Source organism: Nelumbo nucifera, chromosome 4 (assembly GCF_055504915.1).
Source record: "Nelumbo nucifera cultivar China Antique chromosome 4, China Antique-T2T, whole genome shotgun sequence".
In the NCBI taxonomy this organism is placed as follows: domain Eukaryota; kingdom Viridiplantae; phylum Streptophyta; class Magnoliopsida; order Proteales; family Nelumbonaceae; genus Nelumbo; species Nelumbo nucifera.
The window spans coordinates 66,611,241-66,628,170 of NC_142652.1; the positions used below are offsets into that span (position 1 = coordinate 66,611,241).

Sequence of the window (16,930 nt, forward strand, 5' to 3'; positions counted from 1 at the left end):
TCTTTCCGAAGGCCATTGGTGAGCTTCACGGCCACTTTGGAATTGCTCGGCTCCTCCTCTTCTATGATAGGGTACCTGTCCTCTTCCCCAATTGCATTCAAGGCAACCGAGCCGTCTTGGATGCTAACAGCATGAACCATGTTCATGCTGTCACTATCGAAGAAATGGTGATCAGCAACAGACTCGAATAGGGCATTGGCGCACGGCCTCTAATGGTGTGCTTGATGGCCCCTGAAAGAAATAGTTGTTGAATGGGTTGGTCACCGTCCCTGCCAGCACCGTTGCCTGGTTAATAATCTTGTCATCAACCCCGACATCGCCGTTCGGAGGCACCAACTACGGTGTCTGTAGACTGTAAATTGGCTAGTGGAATGGCCAAGCACACTGGCCAAGCATTGAGTCTAAGAATTACTGACACACACGCAGACGAACTTACTCTTCTTTATTCCCGTAGTTTCCTAAGCAAAATCATAGGGTACCGCAACGGTTCATACAGAACCCATCTACAACAACATCTTTGGTCGTGAAGACCACGTTGATCGCGTTCTTCTGGTCTCCTTTGGCAGCCAAAGCAACGATGTGAGAGGTCTTGAGAGACTTCCCGAGAGAGCATTCCTCGTCCAAGATTTGCCTCCCCAAGATGAGTTTGCTAGAACCCACTTTCAATAGATCGCCACCACGACGGGACAAAGGGAGTAGCACGAAGTTGAGGGGCGTTCAGGGATTGAAGAAAGTCGACGAGTATGGAGCGCTGGACCGGGGAGAGCTTGTCGTACCAGCTAATGTTAACCGTGAAATTGCCTTTCAGAATAACGCTGTTGTGATACTTGAGAACCAGCAGCTACTGTTGAACAAGAGCCAGCATCCTCAAGGTGGCGGTGGAGGGGTTTACAAAGGAGTAGAGCAGGTGAAGATTATTAACTTGGTGACGGTGCGGGCAGGGACGGCAACCAACCCATTCAACAGCGATTTCTTTTAGGGGCCACCGAGCGAACCATTAGAGGCCTAACGTCTTTCAGAAGAACGCCATAACAAGCTGCCAAATTTTGTGTCTACTCCTAGCTCGCTTAGGCACCTAAAACCTAATCTTCGGTATCGGGCACTAGAGTAGGTAGTAGTATCATACGAGTAAATGCCAAATAAAGTAAGAGGCCCACAACTCAGGTTAGTCTACCTATTGGTCGATCGATGTGGACTTTTGTCCCTTCATCAACGAGATTATGTGGTAAAGATGTCACTAGAGTTGGTGTTGACTCAATGCCCCGTCCAGTATCACTCTCCCATGCTCAGCACGGGTTACTTCGCTAGTAATAACCTATTCAGGGACCTCATAACAGCTTAAGCTTTTAAGTTGAACAGTTCTTTAAGACTCTTCAACACCCCCACCCCCCTCACTCTTCTGAATTCAAAGGGCTAAAAGTGGGATTGACACCTTCTACCATGACCTATAGATCAAATTTCTCTCTAGACTAGAACAAATCCATCCTTCCTGGAATTAATTTTAGCTCTTCTGGTTCAACAAGGATCCTTGTGAATTGTACCTAATACCAGAGCCTATTATGAAAATCCTATCTTTCAAGTCTACCACAGGCATCACCAATTGCTCTAAAGGTTTGGGTACTCCATGTGTGTAGTGGGATTCCAAGGACATTAATCTAAACATATGTTTTTTTGATAAACTAATTATACTACAAAAGAAGAAGCAAAACAAAGAAAATCAGCTAAGACTAATGATTTAAGCGTGTTGAAGCTATTATCATTCCATGCATCATTCCATTGTGACCTTCATTACCTATCTGTGAAAATTTGAGAAAAAATGAATTGATTGTATTGTCTTGGAAGGAGCATATACACAACTTTATATAGAATTATAGAGCTAATTTACAGGGTGATAAAATAGGAAACTAACTTTTCCTAAAAAACTAATTTCTATATCAGTGGGATTCTCCAATTAATATCCCATGATTCTAGGATATCCCATGATTCTAGGAAATTAAGTTTCCTAAACTGATGGACCTAAAATTATGGAGAATCAATCAGAGAGTCAATCTTCTACTTTCCAACACTCCCCCTCAAGCTGGTGAATATGCATCTTTCATTCCCAGCTTGGAGATAAGTCCTTGGAATGCCACACTGCAAAGCCCTTTTGTCAACACATCTGCCAGTTGACCATTCGTTGAGACGTATGGAGTGCAAATTAATCCGCTATCCAGCTTTTCCTTTATGAAATGCCTATCTATCTCAATGTGCTTTGTCCTGTCATGTTGGACTGGATTGTGAGCAATGTTAATAGCTGACTTGTTGTCACAGAATAATCTCATTGGACCTTCCCATCTGATCTTTAGGTCTTCCAAAATTATCTTGAGCCATAGTAATTCACATACTCCCTGAGCCATTGCCCTGAATTCTGCCTCTGCACCTGATCTAGCTACCACATTCTGCTTCTTACTCCTCCAGGTCACAAGATTTCCTCCAAGGAACGCACAGTAACCTATAGTGGACCGCCTATCCATGGGAGAGCCTGCATAATCTACATTAGTGTATGCCTCTAGGGTTAATCCAGTGTTTCTTTTAAACAAGATTCCTTTGCCAGGATTAGCCCCTTTAGGTAATGTAGTATCCTATAGACCGCCTGTAGGTGAACCTCTTTCAGGTTGTGCATAAACTGGCTAGCCACGCTCACGGCATATGCTATGTCTAGCCTTGTGTGGGCAAGATATATAAGTTTTCCTACTAATCTTTGGTACATTTCCCTATTCACGGCTGGATCTTCATTTGCTTCTCCCAATTTGTGATTTGGCTCAATCGGTGTGGAGGATGGTTTGCATGCTAACTTTCATGTCTCTCTTAAAAGATTTGTTACATATTTCTGTTGTGAGATAAAGATGCCTTCTCTGGAATGAGCTACTTCAATCCCTAGAAAATACTTCAATCTCCCAAGTTCTATTATTTCGAATTCTCTAACTAGGCATCTTCTCAAGGCTTCCTTCTCCTTTTTATCATTTCCTATCACAATTATGTCATCGACAAATACCAAAAGAGTCATGACTCCCCCTGCATCCGAATGCTTTATAAAGAGTGTATGATCTCCCTGACTTTGTTTGTATCCGATGGCAAGCATAACTTTAGTAAATCTTCCAAACCACGCCCTAGGTGATTGCTTGAGACCATATAGTGCTTTCTTCAACCTGCAAACTTTATTTCCTTTTAGATTTCCTTTGAAGCCCGGAGGAATATCCATGTATATCTCCTCCTCTAAATTACCGTGAAGAAAAGCATTCTTTACATCAAATTACTCCAAGTACCAGTCGAAGTTAGCTACTAGTGACAACAAAATTCTTACCGTATTCATCTTAGCCACTGGAGCGAATGTCTCCTGATAGTCAACACCATAGGTTTGTGTAAATCCTTTTGCCATGAGTCTTGCCTTGTATCTTTCTAGAGAGCCGTCTGACTTGTACTTTACTTTGAAAACCCACTTGCAGCCCACGGGTTTCTTTCCTGGTGGTAGGTCAACAATTTCCCATGTTTGATTCTTATTTAGAGCCTGCATCTCTTCTCTCATAGCATCTTTCCATTTCTCATCAGATAATGCCTCAGATAAAGTATTAGGAATATGAATGGTGTTTAGACTAACTAGGAAACCCCTATGTGATGGTGAGAATTTTTTAAAGGACACGAAATTTGCTAAGGGATATAAGGGATGTTTAGTGCATTCTCTTGTGCCTTTCCTAAGGGCAATAGGAAGATCTTGGTCAGATGCTAATTCAGAAGAAATTTCTGGAACTGTATTTACCTCATTCTTAGGATTAGGAGTTGAATCTTGAACCTGCACAAGATTAGGATCCTGGTTTCTTCTTCTTGAATATACCTACAATCTCATAGAGTCACAAAGTTCATCATTCTCTGTCATGGGTCTGGTATGAATGGGTGAAGAAGTTGGTTTGGTTTGAAGTGGTTCGATAGGTGCAAATACGGATTTAACTGGTATAGATGCTGAGTTTGGGTGTTGAGAAATTGTAGTAGACCAACCGGGAACAAATCTCTGTCCTTATCTTCAATGAATGACAAGGACTCCCCCTGAAGATAAGGTTGAGTGAAATATGGTGTTTTTCTTCAAAAGTGACATCAATAGAGACAGAATTTTTTAGTAGGTGGGTGGTAACACTTATAACCCTTTTGGGTGGACGAATAACCCACAAAAATACACTTGATGGCTCTTGGATCTAACTTCCCTCTATTATGGGTATAAACATGGACAAAAGCAGTGCATCCAAAGATTCTTGGGGTAAGATTATTTGTTGTACGTAGATCGGGATAAAATTGAGAAAGTGTTTCCATTGGTGTTTTAAATCCCAACACCCTCGAAGGTAATCGATTTATAATGTATGTGGCTGTAAGCACAGCTTCCCCCCAATAGGTTTTTGGAACATGCTGGTGGAAAAGTAAGGCTCGGGTTGCAGCTAGTAGATGACCATTCTTCCTTTCTGCTTCTCCATTTTGTTGTGGAGTATTAATGCAAGAGGATTCATGGATAATCCCTTCTTTTTGAAAATATGGGGATAAAGTTTGGTTGAAATAATCCCGTGCATTATCCGATCTAAATCTTTTGATTCTGACGCCAAACTGATTTTGGATCATGTTATGGAAATTTGGGAGTACACTACTTACATCTGATTTAGATTTAAGAAGAAAGATCCAAGAGACCCTAGTGCAATCATCAATAAAAGAGACGAACCATCGTGAGCCAGACACATTTGGAACTGTGGAGGGTCCCCATATATCACTATGGATCAAAAAGAATGGGACTGAACTTCTCTTGTTACTGATTGGAAAGGGCACACGCTTGTGTTTTGCAAATTCACACACATCACAATGAAAATATTCAACACTCAATCCTTTACACAATGAGGGAAACATAGTTTTCAGAATTCCAAAAGATGGATGTCCTAGTCTAAAGTGATGAAGCCAAATGGTGTCTTTGTTGGATGATGAAAGGAATGACAGAGATAACTTATCCTGGACAATATTTGATTTGCATGATTCTTCAAGATAGTAGAGTCCATTCTTCTCCTTAGCAAGTCCAATCCTCTTCCTCAAATCCTGGTCCTGAAATATACAGTAAGAAGGATAGAAAAGCACATTACAGTTCATGTCATGGGTGAGTTTTTGGATGGATATCAGGTTAGTGGACAATTTTGGAACATGAAGGACACTTTTTAGTGTAAGTGATGGATTAATATGGATATCCCCAAGGCCAGCTACGGTAGTAAGGGAACCGTCTGCAATGGCTATTTTTCGATTGCTTGGGCAGGGAGTATAAGTGCTAAAATGTAGTGAGGAGTGAGTCATGTGATCTGTGGCTCCTGAGTCAATAACCCATAAATCCCTAATAGGTTCATCTGAGACATTTAGTCCATGAGGAATAGAAAACTTACCTAAGATTGCAAGAGAGTCTGTACCACTAGGTTTCTCCAACGATTCCAGAAGCCCCCTTAACTTTTCGATCTCCTCCTTATTGAACTCGGTCTTGTCTGGAGGCTTTTCTTGGCTCAGCTGATTTGTGGTGAAGTTAGCTTGACTTCGACTCTTCTGTTGTCCTCCTCGGTAGCCCCATTCCCTATTCGATGGTTTACCATTCAGCTTCCAACACTTCTCTTTGGTGTGTCTTGGTTTCTTGCAATAGGTACACCAAAGAGACTCCTTGTTGTCCCGTGCAGAGGACAAATATGTCTTCATTCCTTCCAGTATTTTCGGTTGTTCCATCCTTGTAGTCATGGCTGAACCTTCTAGTACTTGGGGTTCAAGCATAACCCCCCTACGGCTTTCTTCAGCACGAATCAGAGAAATAGTCTCATTTAGAGATGGTACCTCTTCTTTGCCGAGAATCTGGACCCTAACTTGATCAAATTCTGCGTTGAGTCCTGCAAGAAAGTCATAAACGCGATCTTTTTCGATAAAACTCTTTAGGATTGCTGCATCCGCTGCACATTTAGTCTCAATGCACCGATAATGATCGAGTTCTTGCCACAGGTTCTGCAGTAAATTTGCATACTCGGTAACTGTCTTGCTGCCTTGTTTAGTTGCTCCAGTCTTGACTTTGATTTTGTACACTTGCGTTGCATCACGTGCTTTTAAATATGTTTGTTGGACGGCATCCCAGATCTCTTTAGTCGTGGATAAAAACATACACGTGTCGCTGATTTCAGGGTTCATTGAATTCCATAACCATGACATGATCATGGAGTCAGCTTCGTCCCATGCATCAAATCTTGGATCTCCTTCCTTCGGTCCCGTCCCTAAGAGATGGCTAAGCTTTCCTTTTCCCTTTAAATATGTTCGAACAAACTGAGACCACTTCAAATAATTTTTCCCATTCAACCTATATGCTGCCTGAATGTTTTGCAGGTCGCCAGATGCTTGATGTGAGGAAACTTCTTCCGATTGTGCAGTGGTATTTGATGCAGTGGCTTCTGACATATTGGGCGGGCTTCAAGAAAGAGAGAAAAAACAGACAATGAAGGTTTGAAAAACTTAGTAAGGGTTGGCGATGAAGGCCTAAAGAATCTTTCAGCCAATGTAAAAAAAAAGGTAACTGTAATGCTCCACCAAACTGAAGAGTGGATCGAAACCACTCAAAATCAAAACTGATCCAAACCAAACCAAAGGGATTCAGTAAATCTGCTTTGGGCAACACCAGATCTAAGATTTCAGACTGATCTGATGTCTCTACAAAGAGATCCAAGAAAAAAAGGATGAATCTGATGGCGCAGCAGTCCAGAAGAAGCAAAAATGTAGAGCTCAGATCTGTAGTCGATCTCGAAGAAGAATCAAGGACACTCGAGAACCTCCCAAATACTGTTAGAGAGTTCTTGAACCAGCAGCAGAGATGACCAAAGAGATACTATGTGCGGATTAAGTCGTGACCAGCTCTGATACCATGTGAAAATTTGAGAGAAAAAATGAATTTATTGTATTGTCTTGGAAGGAGCATATACACAACTTTATATAGAATTACAGAGCTAATTTACAAGGTGAATAGGAAACTAACTTTTCCTAAAAAACTAATTTCTATATCAGTGGGATTCTCCAATTAATATCCCATGATTCTAGGATATCCCATGATTCTAGGAAATTAAGTTTCCCAAACTGATGGACCTAAAATTATGGAGAATCAATCAGAGTCAATCTTCTACTTTCCAACACTATCCAGTCAACAACCCTATTACCTTCCCTGTGGATGTGCTTGTACGTGATTCTCGTTCTCAATCTCTCTCCTATTCTCTTATATCCCTTGAACATTGATTGGCATTTCCATGGAGCTTCTCACCGAACCTTTGAGAACCTCTATCATTAGCCTCGAGTCTCCCTTTATGATAATTGTATCACTCTCAACTTCTTTGCTTAATTTATTGGCTTCAAGAGGATGGTAGTACTGCCCATTGGGCCTGCTAGGATCTAAATTATTTCCCACGGGAATTTCTTGCAATGCAACCAAATGCACATTGTCCATCCAACTTTCTTGATGCATCGAAATTTATTTTAATTTCTTCATGCTTTGGAGGTGTCCATTTAACCTATATGATTCAATGCTCAAAGAACCGGACCAGGCATTGACCCCAAAAAGGGAGAGATTCACAGGTCAGAGATTCAACCGGGGTTGAACCATACTGGTTTCAGCCCTAGATTAGCAAATAATAAAGACAAAAGAAATATGTACTGGTTTCAGCCCTAGATTAGCAAATAATAAAGACAAAAGAAATATGTACTGGTTTCAGCCCTAGATTAGCAGAGAGTAAAGACAAAAGAAAGAGAGAGAAGAGAGAAGGAAGAGAAGGAGGAGAAAACTGGTCCGATCTAGAAAAGAAGACAATTCTCTAGTTGGCTAGGTTGTACTTATATGTTTCTGATTAAGTACATAAAGACACCCATGTATAGTCAACTCTAACACTCCCCCTCAAGCTGGTGAGTATGTAACATATAGTCCCAGCTTGTCACAAATGTAATCCACTCTTCCCCAACTCAACCCCTTAGGCTATGTTTTGTTTGAAAGAAAAGGTAGGGAAAGAAAAGGAAAAGTAAAGAAACCTATACAAGGTTTGTAAAGATTTTCATACATTTCCCTTCCTTTCCCTACTTTTTCCTTCAAACCAAACACAACCTTAGTGAACAAGTCTGGCCACTGGTTTCCTGTGTTTACATATGCAGTACTTATTACTCCACTAAGCACCTTCTCTCTCACAAAGTGACTGTCAACTTCTATGTGCTTTGTTCTCTCATGGAAAACTGGATTAGATGAAATGTGGATTGCAGCTTGGCTGTCACAATAAAGCTTCATGGGGCAATCAATTATATATCCCATCTCTTGTAGAAGGTTCTTCAATCATACTAGTTCACATTTAGTGTGTACCATGGCTCTATATTCAGCTTCTACAGTACTCCTTGCTACCACAGTCTGCTTCTTACTCTTCCATGTCACCAAATTGCCTCCAAGAAAGGTATAATACACCATAGTGGACTCCTGTCAGATATTGAACCAGCTCAATCAGCATCTGTATATCCCTCTATCTCAAGATTTCCTCCACCCCTATATAAAAAACCATGACCTGGAGATCCCTTCAAGTAGCAGATAATCCTTAAAACTGCATCCCAATGTGGAACTCGAGGGTTCTACATGAACTAACTCACTACATGGATTGCAAAAGATATATTTGGCCGACTAATGGTTAGATAATTCAACTTTCTTACCAGCCTCCAGTACCTTCCTGGGTCCACAAACTCCTCACCTGCATCACTACTCAACTTGACATTCAATTCCATGGGTGTTTCAGCCAGTGTTTTAAAAGGCGCGCCTAGGCACAGAGGCGAGGCGCTTTCCAAGCTGAGCGCCTCACCCAGGCCAAGGCGCACAAACCTTGAATAGTCGCTCGCCTTTGCGCCTAGGCATGCACCTCAGGCCAGGCAAGAGGTAGCCTAGGCGAGCGCCTGTATGATATACACAATCCAACTTAAAATAGGATTCGAAATTATATTAAAAAATTAAAAAAAAAACACACAAAATAGGAAACTTAGAAAAAAATAAGAAAATTTGGAGGGAAGACTTCTTCTTCTTCTTCTTCTTCTTCTTCTTCTCCCATTGTTTTTCGGTTGCTATCATAAAAACAGGGGATCCACCCCATTTTTTTCAGTTTTTCTTGCATACTTACAGAATTGCAGGCCTGCTTCTTAGTGAGTTAAAACAATTCAGTTTTTTTTGTTATTAAATAGGATATAGTTTATTTATTTCTGTTATTATCAAGTAGAACTAGAATAGTTTATTTATTTTCAAAGATAGGTTCACAAATATGAGTATTGATAGTTGCAAATTGTAATTTGTTATTTGCCAATAGGAAAACTTTCCAACCGAGTAAATAGATGGGAAATAAGTCCGACAATACTCAAGAAAGCAATAGGAAAGACCCGTGCTGGAAATATTGTAATTTGCAAAGATCCAAAGAATACAAATTCTGTCACTTGCAAATTTTGTGGCAAAGTGACAAATGGAGGGATCTATAGAGCAAAGGAGCATTTGATTGGTAGAAGAAGAAATGTAAAAGTCTGTCCTAAATGCCCGAAAGAGGTGAAAGAAGAGATATTAGCATACATGCATAGAAAAAAATCAATGAAAGAGGACATAGTTGGAAGTCAAGAGGGCAGAATTCCTGATTTTGATGATTTTGAAAACATAATTGAAGATAAGGATGAGATGGGGGACAAGGTGGAAATTCTTGGTGTTGGTGGTGGTGATCACATTCCTTCTGCTTCCGGTTCAAAAAGAAGTTCTAAACAGCCCCCCTTAAGAAGGCAAAAGGAGCCTTAGGATAATTTTTTTCCTACTCCAAGCCCAGAAGAAATTGTGAATTTGAGAAGAGAACAGAAAAAGATGAGGCAAACCACTATTAGTGATGCGTATAATAAAGAAGGGAGAGAGCAAGTATGCATACGCATTGCTAGATGGTTTTATCAAGCTGGTATTCCCTTAAATATCGTACACTTGAGAAGTTTTGAAGCAATGGTAGAGGCAATAGGGCAATTTGGTCCGGGATTAAAAATCCCAAGTTACTATGAGTTGCAAGTTCCTTTCTTGAAGGAGGTTGATTATACAAAAACATTGCTTCAGCACCATATGGAGTCTTGGGAAAAATGGGGCTGCTCTCTTATGTCTGATGGGTGGACAGATAGAAAGGATAGGACCCTCATAAATTTTTTGGTCCATAGCCGTGCGGGGACAATGTTTATAGAGAGCATTGATGCTTCAAGTGAAGTAAAAACAGCTGAGAGGTTATTTATATTGCTTGACAAGATGGTTAAGAGAATTGGTGAGAAAAATGTTCTCTAAGTTATTACTGACAATGCATCAAATTATGTCCTAGCCGGTGAGTTTTATACTTTGTTATTAATTATTTCTATTTAACTTTAGTCTTTTGACATGTTAAAGTCACATTTCTTAATTCTTATTTCTTGAATTGTTTTCTAGAATTATTAGGGAAGTTTTCGATGGAAAAGCATCCTCATCTGACGTGGACACTGTGTGCTGCCCATTGTTTGGACTTGATATTGGAAAACATGGGGAAGTTGCATACTATGAAGAGAACAATTGAGAGGGCAATTGCACTTACGGGTAATATCTATAACCATCCGGGTTTATTGAACTTGATGAGGAAGTTCACAAATCAAAGAGAATTGATTAGGCCAGCAAAAACCCGTTTTTCTACTTCCTTTCTCACATTAAAGAGTATATACAAACAAAAAAAGAATTTGAGAGATTTATTCAACTCAAAGAAATGGAGTGATAGCAAATGGATAAAAGAAGCAAAAGGGAAAAGAATAAGGGAGACAGTCATGATGCCCACATTTTGGAATAATGTCATCTTTACTCTTAAAGTGTGTGGCCCTGTTGTTCATGTATTAAGGTTGGTGGATCGTGAAAACAAGCCTTCCATGGGTTATATTTATGAGGCTATGAATTGAGCAAAGGAGGCCATTGACAAGGCATTTAGTGGAAGGAAAGAAAAATATGAAGAAATTTTTGAAATTATTGATAAGAAGTGAGAATGCCAACTCCACTAACCATTGCATGCAGCTGGTTACTTTTTAAACCCCCAATTTTATTATGATGATCAAGAGAGAATCGAAACAGATGAAGAGGTTATGACAGGGCTTTTTAAAGTAATTGAGATGCTTGAGAATTACAAGAACAAGAGAAGTGTAATCACTGATGAAATATCCAAGTACAAGAATGCAGAAGGCATTTTTGGTCTTGATATGGCTATTTCCTAGAGGAAGACTAAAGCACCAGGTAAGTAACATTGATTTAATAATTAATACAATATTTGATTATCTTAATATTTTTAGTTTATCTAATGATCACTAATTCAGTTAATATTTATATTTTTTAGCTGATTGGTGGACCATATTTGGTGCTTCTACCCCAAATCTACAAAAGATTGCAGTGAAAGTTCTAAATTTGACATGTAGTGCATCGGGGTGTGAGCGAAATTGAAGCGTATTTGAGCATGTATGTCAAACTACTACATTCAAATACTTCCATTTTTTTGGATAAACTATCTTCAATTTACACTTATTTATTTTTTTGAATTAACAAATTCATACTAAGAAAAGAAATCGGTTGGATGAGAAGCGATTGAATGGAACCAGATGCTTAAAGAAAGTTTTGACTCACGTAGCACCAATTACCCCATTTAATTAAAAGATATAGATGAGAGCAATGAATGGTTAATGGGGGAGGTAGGATGTGATGAGGATGGTGCAGAAGCTGATTTGGTGTTTGGTGATGATACACTAACATGGGGAGATGTTACTCGTGCTTCTGGAGTTGAAGAGCCACTAAGGTATACAAGGCCTAGAGCTTCAACTTCCCAAGCAAGAGCAACAAAATCTAGTGGAAAAAGACCAAGACAGCTTCAATTGGAAGATGAAGAAGAGGAAGAAGTTGAAGTTGATGTTGAAGAAGAAATGGAAGAGGATTTTGATGACTACAAGTTAGATGACAATGAAGATGAAGTTGAACTTCCAAGTGAAGATGAAGATGATTAGAGGATGAGGATGCTGATTGAGACATTGAGTCTTGAAGAATGGCTGAACTGAAACCTTGGACTCTTTTTGTTTTTAATATAGAAAATTGTTTATGATTTTGTTTTATAGAAAATTGTCTATGGCTCATTTTTTGGGTAGAAAACTGTCAATGACTCTATCTATATTCTATAATCTATGTCTTTTTTTTGACTCTTAATATATAGCTTGCTTTTTGAAATATTTTTCAAATCTGATTCCTTACTTGCTTATTAAAATAAATGATTAATTTTTATATTGATTTTGTTACGTGAGTGTAATGGTGTGAGAAATGGAGAGGATACTGATACCAAGAGGTTAGTGTCTTTTAAGTGTTAAGTTCATTAATGTTGATTATCTAATGTTGTACAGGAATATAGGTTGTGCACTTGTGCTCATATGTCATATTCTTTAATTCCTTTATATTTATATTTTATATTTTTATATTGAATCATTGAAATTGAAATTTGAATGTGTTATACCGTTCTGTTATTGTTTTTTTTTTTTTTTTGTAGTCTAGTCTCCTTTAATTATTTAATGCTGATTTCTTAATTCTGTACTTATTGCATCTTTTCCTGATTAAGCAATTGAATCATTGCTGATTGCATATTCTTTAATTCTTTTATATTTAATGCTGATTGCAATATTGCATTTGCATATATTTAATCATGCTGATTTCTTAATTCAGATTGATCATTGATGATAAGATGATTGCATATTTGCATATTTTCCTGATTCATTAACTTCAGAATTCAGATTGCTGATAAGCTGATTACATTACCTCTAATGAGTAATGTCTAATAATCTAAGTATCTAATTATAACCAATTGAGCTAATAATTAAGTAATTAACTTTGTTTTTTGATATTTTCCTGATTTCTTAGAATTTCTACATGTTTTTTTTTCTATTTTTTTAGTTTTTTTTTTTAATTTTGTGCGCCTTTTTTAAAAAGCCGTGCACCTGGCCTTGCGCCTTGCGCCTCAGGCGCAAAATGGCCCTTGTGCCTTGCCTGCGCCTTTCGCTTTTAAAACACTAGTTTCAGTTGGTTTGGCACCCAACAAACTTGTCTTGTCCAACAAATCAAGAACATACTCCTGCTGGCACAAATTAGAACCTTGCTACCTCTATCCCCAAGAAGTATTTTAACTTCCCAAGGTCCTTTGTTTGGAAGTGATCATGTAAGAATGTCTTCAACTTGTCAATTCCCAACCTGTCACTACCCGTAATGACAATGCCATCTACATATACCACCAACAAAATCTTCCTAGTAGACAAATCATAGTCGAATACTGAATGATCAACTTGACATTCTCTCATGCCAAACTCTTTCACCACTTCACTAAATCTACCAAACCATGCACATGGAAACCGTTTAAGTCCATAAATAGCCTTCTTGAGTATGCACACCTTACCATCCTCCCCGTGAGCAACAAACCCTAGTGATTGCTCCATGTAAAAAGGCATTCTTGATGTCAAGTTGAAATAAAGGCCAATCATTCATAGTAGCTAATGAAATCAAAACACGGACTGAACTAATCTTAGCCACAAGAGAGAAGGTCTTTGTGTAGTCAATGCCATCTAGCTGTGAATACCCTTTTCTCACCAACCGAGCCTTCAACCACTCGACACTACCATCTGGGAGAAACTTGACAGTGTACACCCACTTACAACCCAAAACATGTTTTCCAGGAAGAGTGGTGAGAAACTTGATAGTGTACACCCTCTTTATTCTTCTTTATATAAAAGATTTTTATTAAAAATAAAGAAAAAATGAGATCCCTCTTCCTCTTCATCCTCCTCCTAACCCCCATCCTTTTAAGGAGGCTTACGCCTCCTTGTGTTCGGGGAGGCTTACGTCTCTTGTGTTTTGAACTATGCCTCACACCTCTAGGTAGTGGAACGCCTCGTGTCACACATCTGTGTTTTAAAACATTGGTCAATGCATATACACTTGTCTGATAAGTGGTCGTTTAGCAGGGAGCTGCATTGGAGACAACGACTAAGACGCAACTGGAACTGGAACAAGAGGGATGTGATCCGCAACCAAAACTAAAAGTGGAGGCGGAGAAAAAGATTAGACATCTGACCCTGAAAGAAATGGAACAAACTCAAAGAACGTTACATCAGCACAAACAAAAGAACATTGAGAACTGGGATTATAACACTTATACCCTTTCTGGGTTCTAGAATAGCCAAGAAAGACACTTAGTAGATCGTGCATCTAACTTGTCCATTCCAAGCCCAAGATTATGAACAAAACAAACACCACTCAAAAGTCTTGGGTGTGAGAGGTAAAGGAGACAAAGAGGGAAACAAGATGGAGAAGGGAGAATGACCTTTAAGAATAGACATGGGCATCCAGTTAACAAGAAAGCAAGATGTAAGTACAGCATCACTCCAAAAACATTTGGAAACGTTCATATGGTGTAAAAGGGACCGAGCAATTTCAAAGAGATGGCAGTTCTTTCTTACAGTAACCCCATTTTGTTGAGGGGTGTAAGTGCATGAGGTTTGATGGTTAACACCATGTTGTTCCAAATATTGCTGAAAAGGTGTATAAAAATATTCTCGGCCATCATCAGAACTGTTAGAGTGAGCCGAATAAGGGTAGATTAGTCAACTCACCTTGGTTAAGTTATGAGCTTATGTGGCAGTCTTATTAGAGGTTCTCTGTCCCATACTTAAGTAGGGGCAGTTTAGTCCTTGTACATTTAATTAGAAGCCTAATCACTATTAAGAGGTCGACTGATAGGGTTTAGCTATAAGGTTCAACAGTTCTTTCATCTTCTTCTCTTCTTCTTCTTCTTCTCTTCTTCTTCTTCTTCTCTCCTTCTTTTTCTTCTTCTCCTTACTGGTTCGGACTACTGTAGCAACAGTAGAAACATGGTATCAGAGCGTGACAACTTCAGTTCGTGTCCTGTTTCAGTTTGTGCTTCAGTTCTCTCCTTTTTCTTCTCTGGGCTGTCAATGGAGAAAAGTGGTTCGTCCCAGGCCTGAAACATCACAGCTCTTCTTTTTTCTGGTGCGCAGAACCTCCTTTCCTAAGAAAACAACTTCAGCAGTGAATGGTTGGCTGAAGCTCTCAAACGAAGGTTGGTTATCTCTCCTCTGTGTGTTGTTGGTATTTCTGGGTTGAAAATCTTCAAGAACTTGAGAGGACTGATCAGAACCTAGAGAACTAGGTTGGTTGTTGCCCTGGTTCTTGGAAAAATTCCAAGAACAGGCTGTGTTTACAGTGACCAAATGGTGTAAGGGCTGCTACTGTAGGTGGCCGAATGGTGCAAGGTGTAATGCAATGGTACTAGTTGAGTTTTTGTTGGTCTTGTGGTGCCCTCTTAAAAGCGTTAAAGCAGGTCTGTATTGTGTGTGACAGCTATGGCTGTGTGGTGGTGCTTGTGATGCACAAACTCTGTTGAGTAGTTGTAAGAGAGCTTGCATGTGGTTAGTAAGTGCTGAATTAATGTCAGTGTAGTCTGTGTTTTTTTTTTTTTTTTTGTGAAATCAGTAGTGGTATGGATAAGAACAAAGGCGTGTGTATCTATCATTGTGTTTAGGGACTGCTGTAGGTTCTGGAACATCAAACTCTTGACAGCAGCACTTAGTTGGTGATTGGGAATTCAGATTAGAGGCAGCATTGGAAGAGTATCATGGCAGCAATGGGAGATGGCTGTAGTGATCAGAAACCTAGTGTGGTGGTTTCCTCTGACTATCTAGGTGTACAGATGACCTCAATTAGACTGAATGGTGAGAACTATGTTCCATGGGCCAAGTCGGTGGAAGTTTTTCTCAAGGCAAAGAGAAAAGTGAAGCATGTGAAAGAAGATAAACCACCGGCTGACTCTCCAGGGTTTGATGATTGGGAACAGGAGAATGCTCAAATCATGACATGGCTATGGAACAGTATAGAACCCAAAATAAGTGCCAACTTCATGTTCTTAGATACAGCTAAGGATTTATGGGAACATGCCAAGAAGCTGTATTCTGGGCAAGATAATACTACAAGGGTAATATCAACTCTATCAGGAGTACTTTGGTCTGCAACAAGGAAATAAAACCCTAGAAGAGTACTATGCCAGTATGAAGAACCTCAGAAATGAGCTCAATGTCTATCATCCTCTCACTCCAGATGTTAAGGTTCAGCAACAACAGAGGGAACAACTAGATGTCACAAGGTTCTTAGTGGGGTTGAAATCAGAGTATGAACCAGTTAGGGCCCAAATATTGGGGGGCTCTACCCTTCCTACACTTGAGGAAGTGTTTGCTCGGCTTCGCAGGATTTCTTTGGGACAGACAGAGAATCCCACACAGTCTGATAGATCAGCTTTTGTGACAGCCAGAGGAGGTGGACGTGGTACGAAAGGGGGAGGACATGCCTCCCGAGGAGGTCGTGGTGGTTCCATATTTGGCCGTGGTGGTGGTTGTGACTCAGGGGGAGGCTGTGGCAAAGAAAAAGGCAGCTCTACAAGGAAGTGTACCCACTGTGGCAGGGAAGGACATTCCGTAAATTTCTGTCATGATCTTCATGGCCGCCCTCCCTCTAAATGGGCCAATCATGTTGTTCCTGGTGGGGTTGATGTCAGTGATAATCAACAGGCAGACCTAACTCCTTCCACATCTACATCTGTTTCCGGAAGGAAGATGGTGAGTGTACCGCGTGATGAGTATGAGCGGTTCCTTCAGTCCATTTCACAGCACACTACTGCTACTCTTGCCCACTCAGGTATAGCTTGCCTGTCATCTAAAACCTCTCCTTGGATTATTGACTCTGGAGCCTCTGATCACATGACGGGACTCCAGGTGTGTTCTCTTCTCTCTCTGA

At 39.8% G+C, this 16,930-nt stretch overlaps 1 protein-coding gene and 1 pseudogene across 1 annotated transcript in view; both read right to left on the reverse strand.

The window, feature by feature from the left end:
• The window catches only part of BSH (transcription regulatory protein SNF5, putative (BSH)), a 68,776-nt gene that overhangs the window by 4,880 nt on the left and 46,966 nt on the right, over nucleotides 1-16,930 (reverse strand). The gene's annotated exons all lie outside the window — the stretch shown is intronic.
• On the reverse strand, nucleotides 30-8,820 carry LOC148800665 (uncharacterized; annotated as a pseudogene).